Below are 18,966 nucleotides of genomic sequence, written 5' to 3' on the forward strand. Positions count from 1 at the left end.
GGTGGGCTGTAGTCCATGGGGTCGCAAAGAGTCGGACACAACTCTGTGCAGGCACACAATTGTGAGAGTGAGGACTCCCTCACCTTTTGTCATATAAATTAAGGGAGTGCCTGTCTCATCAATTTTGCCATATTCTGTTGACCAGGAGTCCAACTGTGTTCAGAGGAGATGCAATTAGTTACCTGAGGTCATGTAGATCACCTTAGGGTAACATCCACCATAGTTGTTTTGCAGAGGGCTTCTGAAAGTAATAATTTAGTAATATATTTCAATAAATAATGTATCTTTAAGTTTATAAATGTATATTTCAGAACAATTTAAGCAGAGTATGACTTAATTTTAAACTGGATTATTAGTACCTTTAAAACTTGATTTAATTTATATGGGTTTGATTTTTATACAAAATCACGTAGATACTATACAGAATCAGACACATCCTTACAGGCTGCATCAGGCCCTGAAGGAGTTAACGTGTCTCTCAAGCGTTGTCAATTTCCTTCTTCCTCATCCATAAAATAAGACCTGTAATTTGCAAAATGAATCTGCATTCTTGAGCAGTGACTGAATGAAAAAACTGAGTATTTTAATAATTAGCTATTCAATTATCTTATAGTTGCCTACTGTTTGTAAAATCAAAAACATAATATAAAATAACATAGATCATAATATTAGTTACAGATGTCAGCTTCCTCCTTTTTTCCTGAAGAAAAGGTGTTAATGAATTACTCTAGACTGATTTCTGACATAATTGCCAGGACTGTACAATATATCATTCTACATTTCTGCCAGCAAATTAGCATCTGTGATTCATACAGTGGGAACTTACTTAGTTCTATCATATACTAAATAAACATTGCTTAGGTTTTCAAAATAACAGGTGGCTCTATACCTTCTAGACTGAAAAGAATTTACAGTTCTGTCATTGAATTAGTGAATATTTCAAAGATGACACTAACGATATGCCTGTGGGTTCACAGCAAAATAAGGCTGCAACTCTGACAAGCTACTAAATACTGCAAATGCATCAATAATTTCCACCTAAGAAATATGACTTTTAATAATTTTAACTCCTTTTTTCTACCTAATATATATTTTTTCCTGACAAGTACACAACACTCAGCACTTAATATTCATTTTTGAATACCAGGAAGGCAGCCACAGATGGTGTCAGTGCTTGTAATAGTCTCTGCGCTTGTGCATACTGGATGGTATCAACTGCAGCCACGAGCTGGGGTTTGCAGGCATTCTTTGCCACTTTATTGGTGACCTTGGGTATATTCCTGAACCTCTCATGATGCAAAATCACAGGAGAACCCACTTAAAATGCTCACTGATTTGCGCAGTACCTGACACATCGTTATCATTCAGAAAACAGTGATGAGGGGCTTCCCTGGTGCCACAGTGGTTAAGACTTCGCCTTCCAATACAGGGGTTATGGGTTTGATCCCTAGTTAGGGAGCTATGATTCCACATAGCTAGTGACCAAAAACAAACAAACAAACCAGAACATAGAAACAACAGAAGCAGTATTGTAACAAATTCAGTAAAGGCTAAAGCAATGTAAAAAAATGTGATTACACAATTTCTTATCACAATAAGCCACTGTTGGCCATTGTCTATATCATTTTGCAGCCTAAACTGTCCCCCTGGGGCTGCAACTTGTGTGGCATAAAGCAGGAGTGTGAAGGAATTCCCTGATGGTCTAATGGTTAGGACTCTGCTTTCACTGCCAGGGACCCAGATTCAGTCCCTGGAAGGGCAGCTGAGATGCCACAAGCCATGTAGTGTGCCCGGTAAAAAAGAGAGAGAGAGAGAGAAAGCAGTAGCGTGTTATTTCTAACTATGCAACTTTCTTCAGGGATCAGGAAGTTCTTTGGCCTCATTCTCCCTGAATGGAAGAGGCAGTGGGAGTTTATGTTATTATACTTGTCCTTAAAGTGAAGAAATGGAAGCAAAGGAAGATTAGTGTTTGGCCAACAGAGTGCACTGGTAAAGCTGGCATTAGTAAGCACCGTCTTGTGACCTAATTCCTAGTTATATTTTCCTCTTGGGCATCTCCTTTATTTAACAGAAGCTCATAGGTGCTTCCCATGAGTCTGGCATTATTGTGTGTGCTTTGCCAGTTTTCACTTGCTTGACTTTCAAGGCGGAGTTAGGTACTGTTGTTACCATGCACCATGAGGAAACAGGCTCAGAGAGATGAGGGTACCTGTGTGATGACATATATCTGTGACATGACAGGATTGATTGGGGTCTGGAATCTGTATTTTATTTTTGCTTGGAAGAATATTTGCTGGTGAAAAATATGAAGATGATTATATTTTTTTCTTTGATTGCATCCAAAGAGCAAATTATGTTTAAACAGGAAGAGCAGAGTTGACACATGTGTGGGTGTGCGCACACACACACACCAAGAGGTCCTAGTAAAATAGCCAGTATAACATAGATGGATTCCCCCAGAGCAATACTCATGTGGCCCTTATAGACTTAGATAGGTAACTTAAAGAAAATGACTTTTAAGAGTCATGCTGTCACTTCTTTGGGAGTTTTATGGAGGCTCTCCAGAAACACTTACAACCTAAAAAAATCTCTTGCTCAGCTGGAACAAACTTGTCATTGGAAACTATGTCTTCAAGACCACTGAAGAATTATTAGAGATATCCTCACCATCAAGTGAAGTGCCAGACATGGTCATTCACACTTCAACCCCACTTGCTCCTCAACAGTAAACTTAGATTCAAATTACACAGATAAATACAGGAGCCCTTTCTGGACTCTGTGTTTAACCACTGTCCAGTGCTGCCTTTCATTCTCAGATTGATTTGTTGATTTAGTTTGTATTTTCTCCCTAGGGATCAAAAACATATCAAATAGTGCCTAATCTCCTATCCTAAGGTCATCAGAGCTTCTACTCTGTTTAACATTGCATCAGTCACCAAGAAGGGTATGAGAATATGTGCTCCAAGAGAGAAGATAGTTATCTTGTCTAGTAGTTTTCCGTCCCCTAGAACAGACCCTGATACTTGGCAGGTGATCAGCAAAAAATATTTTAAGTGAATCAAAGATTAGATAGATTGATGAATGAATGGATACATGTATGAATGCGGTATGTACCTTTTTCTCAAGGGAGCTTTTAGTCTATGGAGACAAACTGTAATTCAGATAGATAAAAGGTTTTATGTCTTTTTATTCCTTTCAGATTGTGTGAGGAAACTTTCCACATATAAAACTATTTCAGTCTGGGTGAAACAGATTTGCTCAGTTTTAAAATATATATTAGAAAAACATATGCTAAAATCCAAATTAAACAAGCTTTTATCTGCATGGCTCAGTCTCAACCCAGATTCGTTTAGCAGAGGTGAAAATGAATTCTTTCACAGAAATTATCTTGCCATATTTCAGCATGACATTTCCGTATGGGTGGCATTTTTATGAGAGGAAGCTGTGAAGGAGAATAAGAATGGGGTGGGGGAGACTGTTGAGGGTGTCCTCATCTTAATGCCCCCCAAAATAGCAGAATGTAAAGAGATTAATAACATGCTGAATTAATAGTAAGGATTTAGAAGACAAGTTTTTATTTTCTTATCATTCCAAAAAAACAGCATGTTTTTATTTTTTAAACTGGGGGCTATTCAATTTGCTCAAAAAAAAAGGAGACAGAGTGGATATCTCAACAAGGGAGACTAATCGAGAGAGCAGAATGAATTTTTGTAAAAAGACTAATGCATGCTAAGGGGAGAGGAGGAAGGAAATGTCATTGTGTGGTGCAGTTGGGTTATTGTTTTAAGATTGAAAAGATGAGTTCTGAGGATGGAATTTCACTGAAGTGTATAAAACCAAGAAGGATATGAAATGTGGCCATTGATTTATTTAACAAATCCCAGTATCCTATACCCCAAGGATCTACTCAAAATTTAGAAGTGGTTGTTTTAACAGGAGCTATAAATATATTACATAGCAGATAATAAATTCAGAGTGCAAATGGTGCAGGAAGCTCCCTAATATGTCATTATGATAACTTATGAGATTTTTAATACATATCTCTAAATTTTACCATTGATATCATGAGGGTTAGTCAAATGCTTATATAACATGGTCCCTGGTGAACCATCCACCAGAGAGAAACCTGCCAGACTTGTTACCTAGTTACATATAGCTTCCTTTTGATGGAGTTATTATGGAGACAAATGACAACGAAAGTGCCTAGTGACTTACATTTCCTATTTTTAATGGGCTAAAAATTGTGAAATGACCTGAATACAAAAAAATTAGAAAGTAAGAGAATAAGAGTATGTAAGTATAAGTATCCTCCAAAACAACAACAATAAAACTGAATTGTGTTTCTAATCTGATATACATCAAGCAGGGCATAGACAAAAGTGAGCATGTGAAGTGAAATTCAAAATTATTTCTCATTAGCGACGTCAGAGATGGGGAAAAGCCTTAGAGAAGAAAGAAGCTGAAGTTTCTGACCAAAGTAGGTTTTACCCAGTTGCTGAAATCAAATTACCATCTCTAGAGGGCATAGTGTTTTATGTGGAAGTTCATCCTGGGTTTAGTGATCCATGACATTCTTCCCTGGACCAGCGTGGCCTGTGACATGTGAGTTTTTAGAAACATATCTTTAACCACCTGGATTTCATGGATTCCTCTGGTTATTTAGTCCTTTCATCTGAATCATTGGTATGCATATGTTCTCTTCAGTAAATTTTACTGGGTGTTTTCTTGACTTCCATCAGCCAATCCTTATACTCATCTCTACTCCCTCCTCATAGTTAACACGTTTACAAAAACTGAGTCTTCCCATCCACAATTTTTAAAAAAAAAAAATTTTATTGGAGGCTAATTGCTTTACAATATTGTGCTGGTTTCTGCCATACATCAATATACAATCAGCCACAGGGATACATATGGCTCCTCCGTCTTGAACCTCCCTTCTGCCTCCCACCTTGTCCCACCCATCTAGGTTGTCACAGAGGTCTGGGTTGATCTCCCTGTGTCACGCAGCAAATCTGTTTTACATTTGGTCATGTATATGTTTCAATGCTATTCTCTCAATTTGTCCCACCCTCTTCTTCCCACACTTTGTCCATAAGTCTGTTCTCATGTCTGCGTCTCCATTGCTGTCTTGCAAATAGGTTCATCAGTAGCGTCTTTCTAGAGTCCATACATGTGCATTAATAAACAATATTTGTCTTTATCTTTCTGACTTACTTCACTCTGTACAATAGGCTCTAGATTCATCCACCTCATTAGGACTGACTCAAGTAAGAGTTCTTTTTTATAGCTGAGTAGTATTCCATGGACAGAGGAGACTAGTGGGCTGCCGTCTATGGGGTCGCACAGAGTCAGACACGACTGAAGCGACTTAGCAGCAGCGGCAGCAGCAGCATTCCATTGCATATATGTACCACCGTGTCTGTATCCATTCATCTGTTGATGGAGATCTAGGTTGCTTCCATGTCCTAGCTATTATAAAAAGTGCTGCGGCAAACACTGGGGTACATGCATCTCTTTCAGTTATGGTTTTCTCAGGGTATAAGCCTGGTAGTAGAATTGTTGGGTCACATGCTAGTTCTAGTCCTAGTTTTTTAAGGAATCTCCATTCCATAGTGGTTGTATCACTGTACATTCCCGCCAATAGTACAAGAACATTCCCTTTTCTCCACATCCCCTCTAGCATTTATTGTTTGTAGATTTTTTAACACCCATCCACAATTTTTAATTTTATTGCTAATTACTTTAGGGCTAATGACTTCTCGTTTTCTTACCATCCTCGATGGTGTTTCCACTCTTTCCTGAGGAAGCACACAGGACACAGTTGCCCAGGGTCCAATCACAGGCTGTAAAACCAGCGGTGATGCACACGCCCATCTCCTTACCACATAGGACAGGCAGCCTTCGTGATGCTCCAGGTCTGTGCTACCTGGGAACTCATCATGCCAGCTTGAACAAAACTGTCTTTCCATTCAGTCACTGGTAATTTTACTATTAATAGCTGTGAGCGGCTTCACAGTTTGAAAAACAATGAAACAAGGGTCTAGTTTGGAATCCAGAGCGTTACTCCGTCTGATGAAATACAGAGTGGACACAGCAAGACCGGTGCCCGGTGGAACAGACGCATCAGCATGAATCCTGTGTGCTCTGGGTGGGATGACGGTTTCTCGATTGATGGTTGCAGTCTGAGTGCTTTGGCTCTCAGGTCTGTGTTTGGAGTCTGGGTGGTGCACATCTATTTTACCCTCCTTGATTCCTCTTTCTACATGGGCTGATAAATGTTCACTCTGACCACACTGAAGAGTCCTGAAACCTAACATTGCCCTTGTTCATTTTTTTTCTTTTTTTAATTCTTCACTCGGAATGAAATGGTGTACTCCTAAAAGATAAGCATTTTTTTTTTTAATCATGTGTTTCAGCTTTTTAAAGAAACACCAGAAATAAGAGCATTAGGGCTGACCCAGCAACTGTAATTAGAGCAACAGCTCTTCCTTCCCTTTTCTAAATAAACTATTTCTACATACTGTGATTTTTTTTTTCAGATTTACAGAAAGTTATAAAAATATGGCAGAGTTCCTTTATACCTTCACCCCGTTTCTCCCACCGTTGACATCTCCCATTACCATGGTATATTTCTCAAAACTAAGAAACTGGCATTTGTACATTACTATGACATAGACTCTAGAGTTTATGTGGATTTTGCCAGTTTTTCCATTAATACTATTTTTCTGTCTCAAGATCCAGCTCAGTGTACTGCTTTCATTTAATTGTCGTGTCTCCCCAGCTCTATGATGGTTTTCTGTAATGGTTTCTGCCTTTATTTTGTTGGGGTGTTTTTTGACCTAAGGATCTTGAATGATACTGGCCAGCTATCCAGTAGACTATCTCACAATCTGGGTTTGTCTGAAGCTTCCCTCATTTAGACTGAGGTTATGAGTTTTGAGAAGAAATACCAAAGAAGAATAATGCCCTACCTATCACATAATATCAGGGCTGTGTGATCGCTACCCTTCATCACTGGGTATGATAATTTAAGTAGTAAACTAAGTTTGCTAGGGTTTTACCATGAAATTTGAATTTTTCCCTTTGCATCTACTCTTTTCTTTGGAAGCAAGTTACTAAATCTAGCTCATTTCTGCCTCTCTGCCTCTGTTTTTAATATTTACAATCACCTCTATGACTCAGATCTAGCAGAATTACATTGCATTCTCTGTTAATTCTCTAACACATAAAGAATTACTGTTCAAGGCAGTGTAGCCTCATGCTTTTATCTGGGGAGGGGTACGTCCTCTTCTGAGAGCGCAGAATGATTGCTCAGAGAGCCTTCACCAGGAAAAGTGAAGGCTTTACAGTCCCCACATTTCCCATCCCTTATCTTTACCCAGGAGACTTAAACCCGAGAAGAGACAGTTGACATATTTGAGTTATGACATAGGAGGGTGGCAGAGAGGACCAAAGATGTCTCCTCTGCTTCATCTTGTTTTGGGTTTGTTTATTTTATTTTCTAGTCATCCTTCAGTGGATTTATTTAAAATGTAATATTGTGATCTCTGTTCAGACACAGCTAGAGTAAGGAGGAATCATTCATAACCACACCTACATGCTTATTAAGAAATAGCTACAGAATCCCAAACTATATATTTGTAATATAGAAGTGTTTTAGTAAGTGTGCATGGAGCTCTGAACTCTGTAATTTTTTCCCCTCTGTCAAAGTATTTACTTGTGAACAAGTATATAATTTACTCTTAACTTTACATAACCAAAGGTGTGAGAATGATGGTTTCTTTCTCACTGAAGCTTAATGAATTTTTGTATTCCTGAAGATGAAGGTCACAGTACTTTGTATTTTTATGTTAACATCCATTATATTGAAATAATTATTTTTGGTGAAATTAGTTGTTGCTAGGAGTAAAATAGATAACTAATAAGGACTTACTGTGTAGCACAGGGAAATATATTTAATATCTTGTGATAACCTATTAATATAATAAGAATATATATATATATATATATATATATATATATATATATATGTAAAGAGAGAGGGAGAGAGAGAACCACATCACTTCACTGTATACCTGGAAGTAACACAACATTGTAAATCAACTGTATTTCAATAAAAATGTAAAAACTAAAAACAGTAGTTGCTCTGAGGAGGAGATCATAGGAATTTTCAAATATATTGAAATAAAAGTTATATACTAACATCACTGCCCCATCTTTTCAAACTTTGTTTCTTGGTTAGTTTAACTGATTTGTGACAGCTGTTTGCATACTATACAAGCCAATCCTTTGTAATATTATTAAAAATATTGTCCCAGTTTGTCCTTCGTGTTTCAGTCTCATTTATTATGCTTTTCCCTACAAAAGTTTTAGTTCCAGTACAGTCATATTTATCAAGATTTTTCTTTGATTTGTGTTCTTGTCGTTTTCTTAGAAATGCCTCCTCACTTCAATAGCCAAGAATATGAGTATATTCCCCTCTGTTTTTCTTGAGCAGCTTTCAGAATTTTTTTTTTCACATTTATTTCTGCACACGCTATTCTGGCCTGTTCTTTATGTACCCTCTTTGCAATACTGCACAGAAAGTTAAGCATCTTATCCAGGATCACACAGAGACCATGTCGCCGAGCCCTGTTTGACTCTGGTGAACCCCTGTGCTCTCATTGTTGGAGCTGTCTCTCCAGGTGGAGATTCATAAATCTTTCTAGTGTAAATTTCCATCCTAAGATTATTAAGCCTCCTGTGCAAGGACAGTATATACCTTTGCTCTCAATGTAGACAATGCTGATGTTTATTAAGATGGAAAAATAGTCACAACAGGGGCTAGTGCCACTCATCCTCCTCTTTAATTTTAGACTCTTTTACTGAATTCAAAGTACTTTATGAGCATCATCTGCTGTAGTTAATGTCTTCATGGTCATATTTAAGAAGAAGCATGTTCAGGCTACATTTTGACACTGGGGGAAAAATTCAGAGACAAGAAGTGTTATAGTAAGGTCATGTAATCAGTAGTGACCTTAGCACAGAATTCTACTGTTTTGAACCTCCTTTGAATTAGTGTATTCAGTAGTGACCCTAATTGGGCTTCCCCTGTGGCTCAGCTGGTAAAGTATCTGCCTGCAATGCAGGAGACCTGGGTTGGGAAGATCCCCTAGAGAAGGGAAAGGCTGCCCACTCCAGGATTCTGGCCTGGAGATTTCCATGGACTGTATAGTCCAGTATTCTGGGCTGGAGATTTCCATGGACTCTATAGTCCATGGGGTTGCAAAGAGCTGGGCACGACTGAGGGACCTTCACTTTTACTTTCTTTCTAATTCTGAACTTTTTCTGTATCATGTTTCTTTTTTATTAATTTGAAAATTTACTTTTTAATTTAGTTTTGGCTATGTTGGGTCTTCATTGCTGCGTGTGGGCTTTCTCTAGTTGCGGGGAGTGAGGGCTACTCTCTGGTTACTGTGCCTGGAATTCGTATTGCAGCGGCATCTCTTGTTGCAGAGCACAAGGTCTAGGGCGCACAGGCTTCAGCAGTTGTGGCTCATGCGCTTCATTAGTTGTGCTGCCTGGGCTTAGTGGCCCCACGACATGTGGAATCTTGCCAAACGAAGGCTGGAAGCCATCCCCTACACCGGCAGGTGAATTCTTCACCACTGGACCATCAGGGAAGGCTGTCATTGGGTTCCAAATTCAGTCTCAAATTTGGATGAGTCACTTTCAAAGGAAAAAGGGGGGGAAGAGAGAAGTTTCTTAAAAAGTAGAAAAAAGAAGAGAGAGAAGAGACAGAGATAGAAGTTATTGTTACTTCCTAGGATGATGAAACCTTAGTAACAGCAACTTTAGGGATTAACCCATTTGCACGCTTGCCCAGCTACTAACTGGTGGAGAATATAGGCTGTCTCCTAATTGCAATCCCAAGACTTTTTTTTTTACTTTACTTCTGAAAAAAAATGGCATCCATCCTTTCTCTTACTTGATGCTGGTGAACATGTGAACACAGGTCAAGCACATACTGAGTTGGCCGGAAAGTTTGTTCAGGTTTTTCTTCAAGATGGTGTGAAAAACTTGACCCAACATTTTGGCCAACCTGGTATTTTGCTTTAGCTTGTGTAGTAGCCAGGAGTCAAACTTAAAATAGATATTTTTATTATGGTGAATGAATACCTGTATCTTATGTTTCAGAATTTTGCATGCCTTTTGTTATTCTTGAATTATTGGATAAATTTACCAACTATAATTCTAACTGATATGGGTCTTTAAGTAAAGCAACACATTGAATGATTGAAAAAAAAAATACTAACAAGACTTTTTAAAAGATCTACCGTTTCTGTAAGAATTAATATTGTTCTATTTAGAGTGACCAAGGAGAATACCAGCATTTAATGCATATCCACAATTTATGATTATGTAAAATTACTTAATCAGTAATCTCTAGGGATTATTTCTTTTGTTTTTTTTACTTAATGGATTTGGAGAATGAATGTTACATTCAGGCCAATAAGCTTCTTTTTTGGTTTACAGCTTTATTCCCATTTCCCTCACTTTTCTTTTGAAAAGAAAAAAGAATGAGCATACAGGAGTAATCACTTCACCGTGGTTGCAATTTCTCCACACCCACTATCTTACTTCCTAGAGATAGGATTAAAATTAAAAAAAAAAAAAAAAAAAGAATGGACCTAGTACATAGGTTTAGAAGGACACATTCAAATAAGGACCTACTGTATAGCACTGGAAACTACCCAATGCTCTGTAGTGACCTATATGGGAAAAGAATCAAAAAACGACTGGAGATATACATATATATCTGATTCACTTTGCTGTACACCGGAAACTAACACAACACTGCAAATTAACTATGTTCCAATAATTTTTTTCTTTTTAACAAGAGGGAGAGATCTAAGGAAACATCATTCATGCCCACACTCTGCTCCCTGTTGTTTTGTGGTGGCTTTATAGCAGTGAGATAAGGCTCTACATGTATAAACTTGATTGAAATAAGTATTAATTTATCTTTGCTGCATGTCCTCCGTTATTCTTTTTTGTTTTTATTTCCCTTTGTTCTGGTACCTATAAAATTCCAAGGTGAGTAGATAGAGGTTAGAGCCAAGTATGTGGCACCAAGATGCTCAGTAACCCTCCATGTCCTGCAGTTCCCCAGCCTTCCGTGTCCCCACACCCACTCTCATCCTGTCCATAGGAGACAAACCATCTGGCAAACCTTTCTGTCTGAAATTCTGATTCTCAAAAACACTTCATAACGTTGAAAGTAGCTGTCCTGGCAATGAGCATTTCCACTGCTACTCTTACACAGCACCCTTAAATATAACCTAAAGATCTATTTTAAATCCAATGGACTGAGTTGAACGTTTGCCATCAGTAGAACTCAGTGAACCATCAAATGTAATTGGAGTTTTGTGTTTTGTTTTTTTCCCTTGTTATTTGGTATTCTGAAACAGTAAAAGCAGTTGTTAAAAGTACCTGCAGTACTAAAGAGAGTAACTTAAACCATTAGTTCTTATTTAATTTGCATTACCTTCGATTTGAAAAGACCCTGGTGCTGGGAAAGATTGAAGGCAGGAGGAAAAGGGGACGACAGAGGATGAGATGGTTGGATAGCATCACTGACTTGATGGACATGAGTTTGAGTAAACTCCGGGAGTTGGTGATGGACAGGGAGGCCTGGAGTGCTGCAGCCCACGGGGTTGCAAAGAGTCAGACATGACTGAGCAACTGAACTGAACTGACTGACCTTCAATTTGGGCTTCCCTTGTGGCTCAGCTGCTTAAGAATCCACCTGCAATGCGTGAGACCTGAGTTCGATCCCTGGGTTGGGGAGGTCCCCTGGAGAAGGGAAAGGCTACCCACTCCAGTATTCTGGCCTGGAGAATTCCATGGACTGTATAAGTCCATGGGGTTGCAAAGAATCGGACATGACTAAGTGACTTTCTTTTTTTTTTTTCTTTTAATTTAATTTTATTTTTTACTAAGTGACTTTCACCTTCAATTTACATTTCCTTTAGTTTCTTACTGGAAAAATTCAGTTACTTAACAAAAAATATTTAAATGCTCTAGCTCTGAGCTTTTTTTTTCCTTAGCAACTGAACCTGTCTGCTGTTTTCATTGATTGTGTCTTATTACCAAAGGAAACTGCATGGAAAAGCACTGCTTCTTAAAGCCTGCCACGCTGATTTGTATCTTTAGATGTATCTGAGGTGTGTTCTCTGGATGTTCTCCGTGGCTGGAGAAGAGGGTTATAGGGCAGCTGGGTCAAAGCACTATATGGTTGGAATGAGGTGAGTGATAGTAAAGTCCCATGAAGGTTGGAAGGAGCGGTGTTGCATGTCAGTCTTTATCCCTCGAGGAAGCTCTGATGAAGGGAAATGATTGAAATGGCATGTTTGGGGTCCCTAGGCATGGAGAAAGGATAAACAACGCCTAGGAATTCAATGACATCAACTCAATGGAAAGCCTGGAAACAAAGGGAGCTGGGGGTTGGATAGAAGCCTAGCTTTCCAGCAGTTGGTGAAAGGGCCTAGGGAGAGACATTGATGGGAGAGATGATTACAAATGCCTCATGAAGCCCTGGAGCCACTGCTCCAAGATGAAAAGGGTACCATGATTAGTAAGAAAATCCAGGGAAGGAAAAAAGACCTGAAATGAAGCAAATTCTTACAGGAGGGGACATGTGGGATGATAAAAAGGGAAATCAAAGGATGATTTTTTTTTTCCCCCTCTGTTACCTGGTAAAGGAAAAAGGGAGAGAGATTGAGGGACCAAGTTCTGTCCTTGGATATAGAAAGCACTCCTGTCCCCACATCACTTGACCTATCAGAGCCCAGATCGTTCTTAGAGCCTTTCTAGTAGGATTTCTAGATTTCTAGACAGACAACTTGACACTGGGCCAGCCAAAACAGACTTTTTGCTCCCCGCATCTGAAGATAGAGAAATTTAAAACCACTGTTTATTGAATACAAAGTATAGACTTGGGACTGTGCTGCCCTTAAAATCCATCTCTCAATATCACTTAACCCTGTGTATTAAATGTTTTGGATCAGTTTTTAAATGTGGAAAATAAGCTTTAGAGAAGATAAATAACTTCCTATTTCAGATAAATTAAAAAAAAAAAAAAAACAGAAAAATACAAGTCACATAGTCACAAAGCTTCAGAGCAGAGATCTGACATCTATTTAATCATGGTTTTCTAGTCACAACCATTTGTTTACATAAATAATGGATTGATCACCTCCCAAAACTGCCTGTGGCCCTTCCTGCATTTTGGATAAACTCTTTAAAAGGTATTTTCCTAATTAAACAAAGGGAAAAGAAAGAAAGCATTAAAAGCATACAATGTATGCGTTTACATATATACAGCTTTGACTAAAAATATTCATTCACAAAGGTGCTGGTTGACCAGTTCACCAGATATTGTTTTTTCTTCTCTTTTTGTCTTTTGAAAAGATTTTAAGTTCTGAGAGATGTAGTTCCCTCTGCTGAGACGATAACACTTTCCAGAATTTGTTTTTCTTCTTATCTCTCTGTGTGGCCATAGGTAATTCTTCTTAGCATACTACTTTGGTCTGGCAATTCTCTTTGATGTACAGTCCTGGGATAAGCATCACATTTCTTATAATAGATCCCCAGATCAGGACAAACCAGCTTTCTTGGCTTCTTTTCTGCTTCTTAATGAAAGTGTTATCACTCTTGGAGATATTCCCACATAAACATAACTTTTACAATTGTTTGGTACATCATTGGATTTCAGAAAGATTTTTCCCCGCTCCATTTGATCCAAAATGAAGTATTTTCATCCCTAACCTGCATTCCCTAGAAACTGTCCTCTGAGCTCAGCTTTTCACTCCACTTTATGATTTGTTTGTTGTTCTTGTTGAGTCACTAATTTGTGCCCAGGTTGTTTGAGACCCCAGTGGACTAGCCTGCCAGTCTCCTTCTGTCCGTGATATTTCCCAGGCAAGAATACTAGAGCGGGTTGCCATTTCCTTCTCCAGGGAAGCTTCCCAACCCAGGGATTAAGTCTGCATCTCCTGCATTGACACGTGGGTTCTTTACCGTGAGCCACCAGGGAAGCCCTGATAATTTATTGGCAGAGCAATAATGAATAACATAACCAGTTTGCAGTGATAGCTCAGTCCCCTGCCTGTACCTAATCTCAAATACCCATTTTTCATGGTGGTATAAATGAAGTAATCTAGTCAAGTCTAAACATTGTAATTTCACAAATTTGTAAAGCCTTTCATTTAGCTAATATTGCAGGATGCATTGGATGCCTAGGATATGACCAAATACACTGCAGTTTAGATTTGGAGATTAAACTGTGGTGAATGGTTTAGACCTGGTTCCTACTCTCACCAAGCATCTTTAGGATAGGATGCCAAAGCATGAATAGACCACCGCAGTGCAGTGGAGGAAGTGTCCTGCTGCTGCTGCTAAGTCGCTTCAGTCATGTCCAACTCTGTGCGACCCCATAGACGGCAGCCCACCAGGCTCCCCCGTCCCTGGGATTCTCCAGACAAGAACACTGGAGTGGGTTGCCATTCCTTCTCCAAAGCATGAAAGTGAAAAGTGAACGTGAAGTCGTTCAGTAGTGCTCGACTCTTAGCGACCCCATGGACTGCAGCCTACCAGGCTCCTCTGTCCATGGGATTTTCCAGGCTAGAGTACCGGAGTGGGGTGCCATTGCCTTCTCCGAGGAAGTGTCCTGAGGGGATGCTTATTCTCATCTTGTGGAAGCTCAGTAGAGGCACCTAAGCCAGGATGGGGATCAGTGAGGTGACTCCTAGGCTGAACTCTGAAGAAGCCAGGTCAGAGCCGTGAAGCAGTTGGGAAGAGGAAGGCCATCCACCTCAAGTTCAGCACATGGAGGTAGCAGAGGTGAGAGCCCCAGGTTTTCATGGGACCCAGAAAATTCAGCTTGGAGAGCTGAGAGGCAGCAGGGAGCCAGCCTGCAACCCCAAGGCCTTTTGAAACACCTCAAGGCTAGCTCTTGCACCCTAGAGACCTTCATCTTTATCAGGCTTACTATAAAAGGCAACTGCAGAAGTAGCCTGGGATGGAAGGCACATGTTGGAGGTGGGAGGAGATGGGTCCTTGAGGGAAAAGGAGGGGCAGGGAGATTCCCAGGCTGGCCTTCCTCTCTGGAATCTGGAAATAGATTGAAACAGGTCTTCTTCACCTCTTCCTTTGCACATCTTCTTCCCTCTGTGGATATCAAGTCAGTTTATGACTGAATGCATCCATTGATTTATCAAAGAAAATTCCAACATGTATCCTTCAATTCTATAGCACTATTTCTATGGACAGTTTATAGATTGATCAATTAAATAGGTTTCTGGGAAAAGATTAGAAATGTTTAGTGGAAAAGTGTGGTCTGATTTCTGAACAATCACCCTGACAAAAAATTTAGAATGGAAATTGTTTGTAAGTAAGAGACGGCCTCAAACTTTATAATTGTCTTACATTTTATATACCGTATGTCTTCAAATTAGTTCCCTCTTCCTTTAAGACAGAATTCATGGTTTAAAAATAATTCTTCACTCCAAGCATAACAATAGGAAATTATATATATTTAATAAATGTTGGTGACTTATGTTTGGATACTAACCCAATATAAATTATTTTATGTAAAGACTTAGATTTAATGAAATATTGTAGAGTTGATTAATTGTTCTCAAGTATTAACTTAAGTGAAAAATGACTTAAGATCACTATTTTTAATTCACATTTCATAGCTTTACTAAAATTCTTAATACACTAGCTCAAAAGCCATGATTCTTTGAATTTTGAAAATAACATGAAACTTTAGAAGAAAATGTTAGTCTTTGTCATTTTCAATTATATATGTACAAGATTTTTTTGGTAAGCTTGTGAAATTACTTTGTGAACTATAAAAACTGCAAACCAAAGTTGAAATGTTACCTACTTCTCCATTTAGAGAACTAAATAGATGTTTGCCCTTAGCACAGTTAGATGATCCTATCATTTTACTAATGTTCTCTATTTATATTTTATTTTTAAAAAATATCAAGTTAATAAAGAAACACAGCAAATAACATATCTGGTTGAGCTGCATTTATGATGTTTTAGTTTATGACATGTGGAGTAACAGGGAAGTGAGCCTGTTTAATGCAAATTAAATATTTGTGTGTTTTTATGAATATATATTATCATCTTTCATATCTCTTACAGAGTTTGCAGGTTGAGCACTGAGAATAAGCTTGGGGAAAAATTAATGTCCATAAACACTGTATATTAAAAATCTGATGGAAAAATGTCTTTGGTATATAGAAGGGAATGTAGCCTTACAGAAAAATTAACCCAATATTGTAATTGTTATCAATGCTATTGCAATGACCTCACAAAAATGTTAGTTAATAATTTAGGTTTTAAACCTGTTCTTTAGATTTATATTATCCTCTGAAATCATCTCCTTTTTTGGATTTTGCTATGATAAATTTTTTTTAAAAGATCCTTTAATAAAAGAAAGAAGACTAGGTTACAGTGTGGCAAATTCGCCTTTCTTCTCCATGACAACAGATAAAGAAGCTGTAACCATGACAACAGTAATGGGCCAGGGAGATTAGGGGCAGACTGCAGATTAGGCCTCCAAGAGCAAAGAAAAGAAGTCCTGATTGGCTCTTTATTGAGACCTTATGTGAAGACAAGTTACTGTTGAGAGAAAGCATGGAGGATTAGCAAGAACAAAATGATTGCCCCTGTATAAAGTAAGAAGTCTTTCCTTTGTTAAAAATGTGTCTGTTCCTTTTTATATAACAACTGTTGAAATTGAGGTAAAGAGTCCATGATTAATTTTAGTCTGATCTTGATTTGATAAATCAAGTCTAAACTAACTGTGTAAGAAGATACTTTGGAAGCCTGGAGTAAAAAGCATCTCAGTGAACCCCCCACAGATCCTCGCCCCACCTAGCAGTTTCCTTCTTGGCAGCCCCTGAAGGGTGGAGAAACCAGCTCATTTTTGATGTGGTACCCCCATAAGCAGAGTGCTCTTGGGGAAGAAAGATTTGAAAATTTATCTCCTATTATTTTAAAGCTTATCTTTTTGACTTCTTGAAAATTCTCAAAAGATTTTTCCAAGTCATCATTGTTTACATTTTGTTTAAAAAACTTATTTTTTGTAAATAAAGTCTTAAAAAGATTCCATATTCTTTAAACTGATGAGATGTATAGGTATTACCTTTGAGAAAATGTACTGTCTATGATTTCACATGATGCCTTGATAATGGGGTATTCATTATTTTTGAAGTGATAAATTTATAGACATGAGAGTGTTTGGTCAAATGATGTGAATATTTTTTCATTTTAAAGCCTTTTGCCAAATTGAATTCTAAAGAGACTGTATTGTTACCGACTTCAGCTGACAGCATAGAGCTTGCCCATACCCTGACTACTACTACATATGAACATTCTTTAAAGTCTTGCTACCCTGACAGATTTTTAATAGACTTTATTCTGACTTTTAGATTTTATTTAAATGTGCATTTCTTTTATTATTTGTCAGGTTGAATCTTGTTTTTAGTAAAATTATTCATTATTTGATTTTCAGACATTCATGTTTATGATAGATATTAACTGTATGTCTGTTAGCTATTCTACAAATACTATGAGTCAGTCTTTACAGAGGAAACACACCTATAGTAAGTCAAGAAGAAAGGAGGATTTAAGTGAATGAAGTGGACTTGTTTAAGTGGGAACTACCTGTGCCGCAGCCCTGGGGAACCGCAAGTGGTTCAGCCTGGAGAAAGCAAGCATGATCAGTATCAGCATCAAAATGCAGTGTGCATCCAGGCGAGCCCCACGAGAAGAGTGGCCTCATCTCCTCCTCCCTAGGAGGGCTGCAGAGGATAGGTGCTTGCTAAATATTTGCCTAGGGAGTAGAGCTAATGTGAACATGAGCAAGTCTCTGCCCAAAGCTGTTATTTTTCTGGCAACAGAACACGTGAGGCTATTGTGCGGGAAGGCGAATGCTCTGGAATTACACTCAGCTTACAGTGGAGGAAGTAGATAGATAAACTCCCCAGTGTGTGTCTCCAAAGGCCTGTGCAGCCTTGGCTCCCAGAGTCCCCAGGGAGGGTGCTCTTCAGGCACCCTCAGTGGCAATCCGCCAGGGAGCTCCCTCTTTCCAGCCTTCCCTCCTGGCCCTGTTTCCTTCCGGACTCCTCACGGGTCTTTCCTGGGATCACCGTCCAAATAAAGCGTGCGCACTTAGGACCTCTGTGCGAGGGAAGGCAAACCAAGAAAAACGACAGACAGGAGCAAGGCCGGCCGGCAGACTGAGAAGCTTGAGTTTCTCTGAGGTAACGAGTAAGCACAGAGGAGAAAGATGAGAGAGTGATGAGCCGGTGTGTCTTCATACAAGTTGATGCTGGTCGCCGTACAGAGAATGAATTCGAGGCGGGGAGCTGGAAGACCGTTGTGGCAAGTCTGGTGAGAGAGAATGACAGTGTGGAGAGAAGCCGAGATGGGATAGATTAGAGGTAGCAGGCGTCTCCATGAAGGGGAATCCTCGCAGGGGCGAGTGAGGCGAAGTCAGGAAGAGGGGATACGTGTCTAGGGTTGTAGGCTACAGATCTGAGAAGACGTGTAGACACAACTAGGTCAAGCGGCCCTGGAGGAGAAGCAGGCTGAGGGGGAAGTGATAAATTCACTTCAGCCTGAGAGTTTGAGCTGTCCACGGTGTGCGGAAGCAAAGGTTTTTGTCAAGGAGCTTAACGCCCGTATTTGTAAGAGAGATGCTCCCTACCCTGGCGTCCCTCTGTCCCCTCCCCTTATTACTCCATCATAAAAGATTGACTGGCTCACCACCAGTCTTCCACTCCTGTCAAATACGGTGCTGATCAAGAAAGCACGGGGGGAATCGTATCTGCAAAGAAGCTGGCTAAGAATCTGCGCAGCTAGAAATAACTGAAAGCTTTTTGCAGCTCTTGAAAACCTCTCTTT

General features: G+C 39.1%; 1 protein-coding gene across 1 annotated transcript in view; it reads left to right on the plus strand.

The window, feature by feature from the left end:
- DCC (DCC netrin 1 receptor) overlaps positions 1-18,966 on the plus strand; it is a 1,293,116-nt gene that overhangs the window by 842,908 nt on the left and 431,242 nt on the right. The window lies entirely within an intron of this gene.

This window comes from Bos indicus, chromosome 24 (assembly GCF_029378745.1).
Source record: "Bos indicus isolate NIAB-ARS_2022 breed Sahiwal x Tharparkar chromosome 24, NIAB-ARS_B.indTharparkar_mat_pri_1.0, whole genome shotgun sequence".
Classification (NCBI taxonomy): domain Eukaryota; kingdom Metazoa; phylum Chordata; class Mammalia; order Artiodactyla; family Bovidae; genus Bos; species Bos indicus.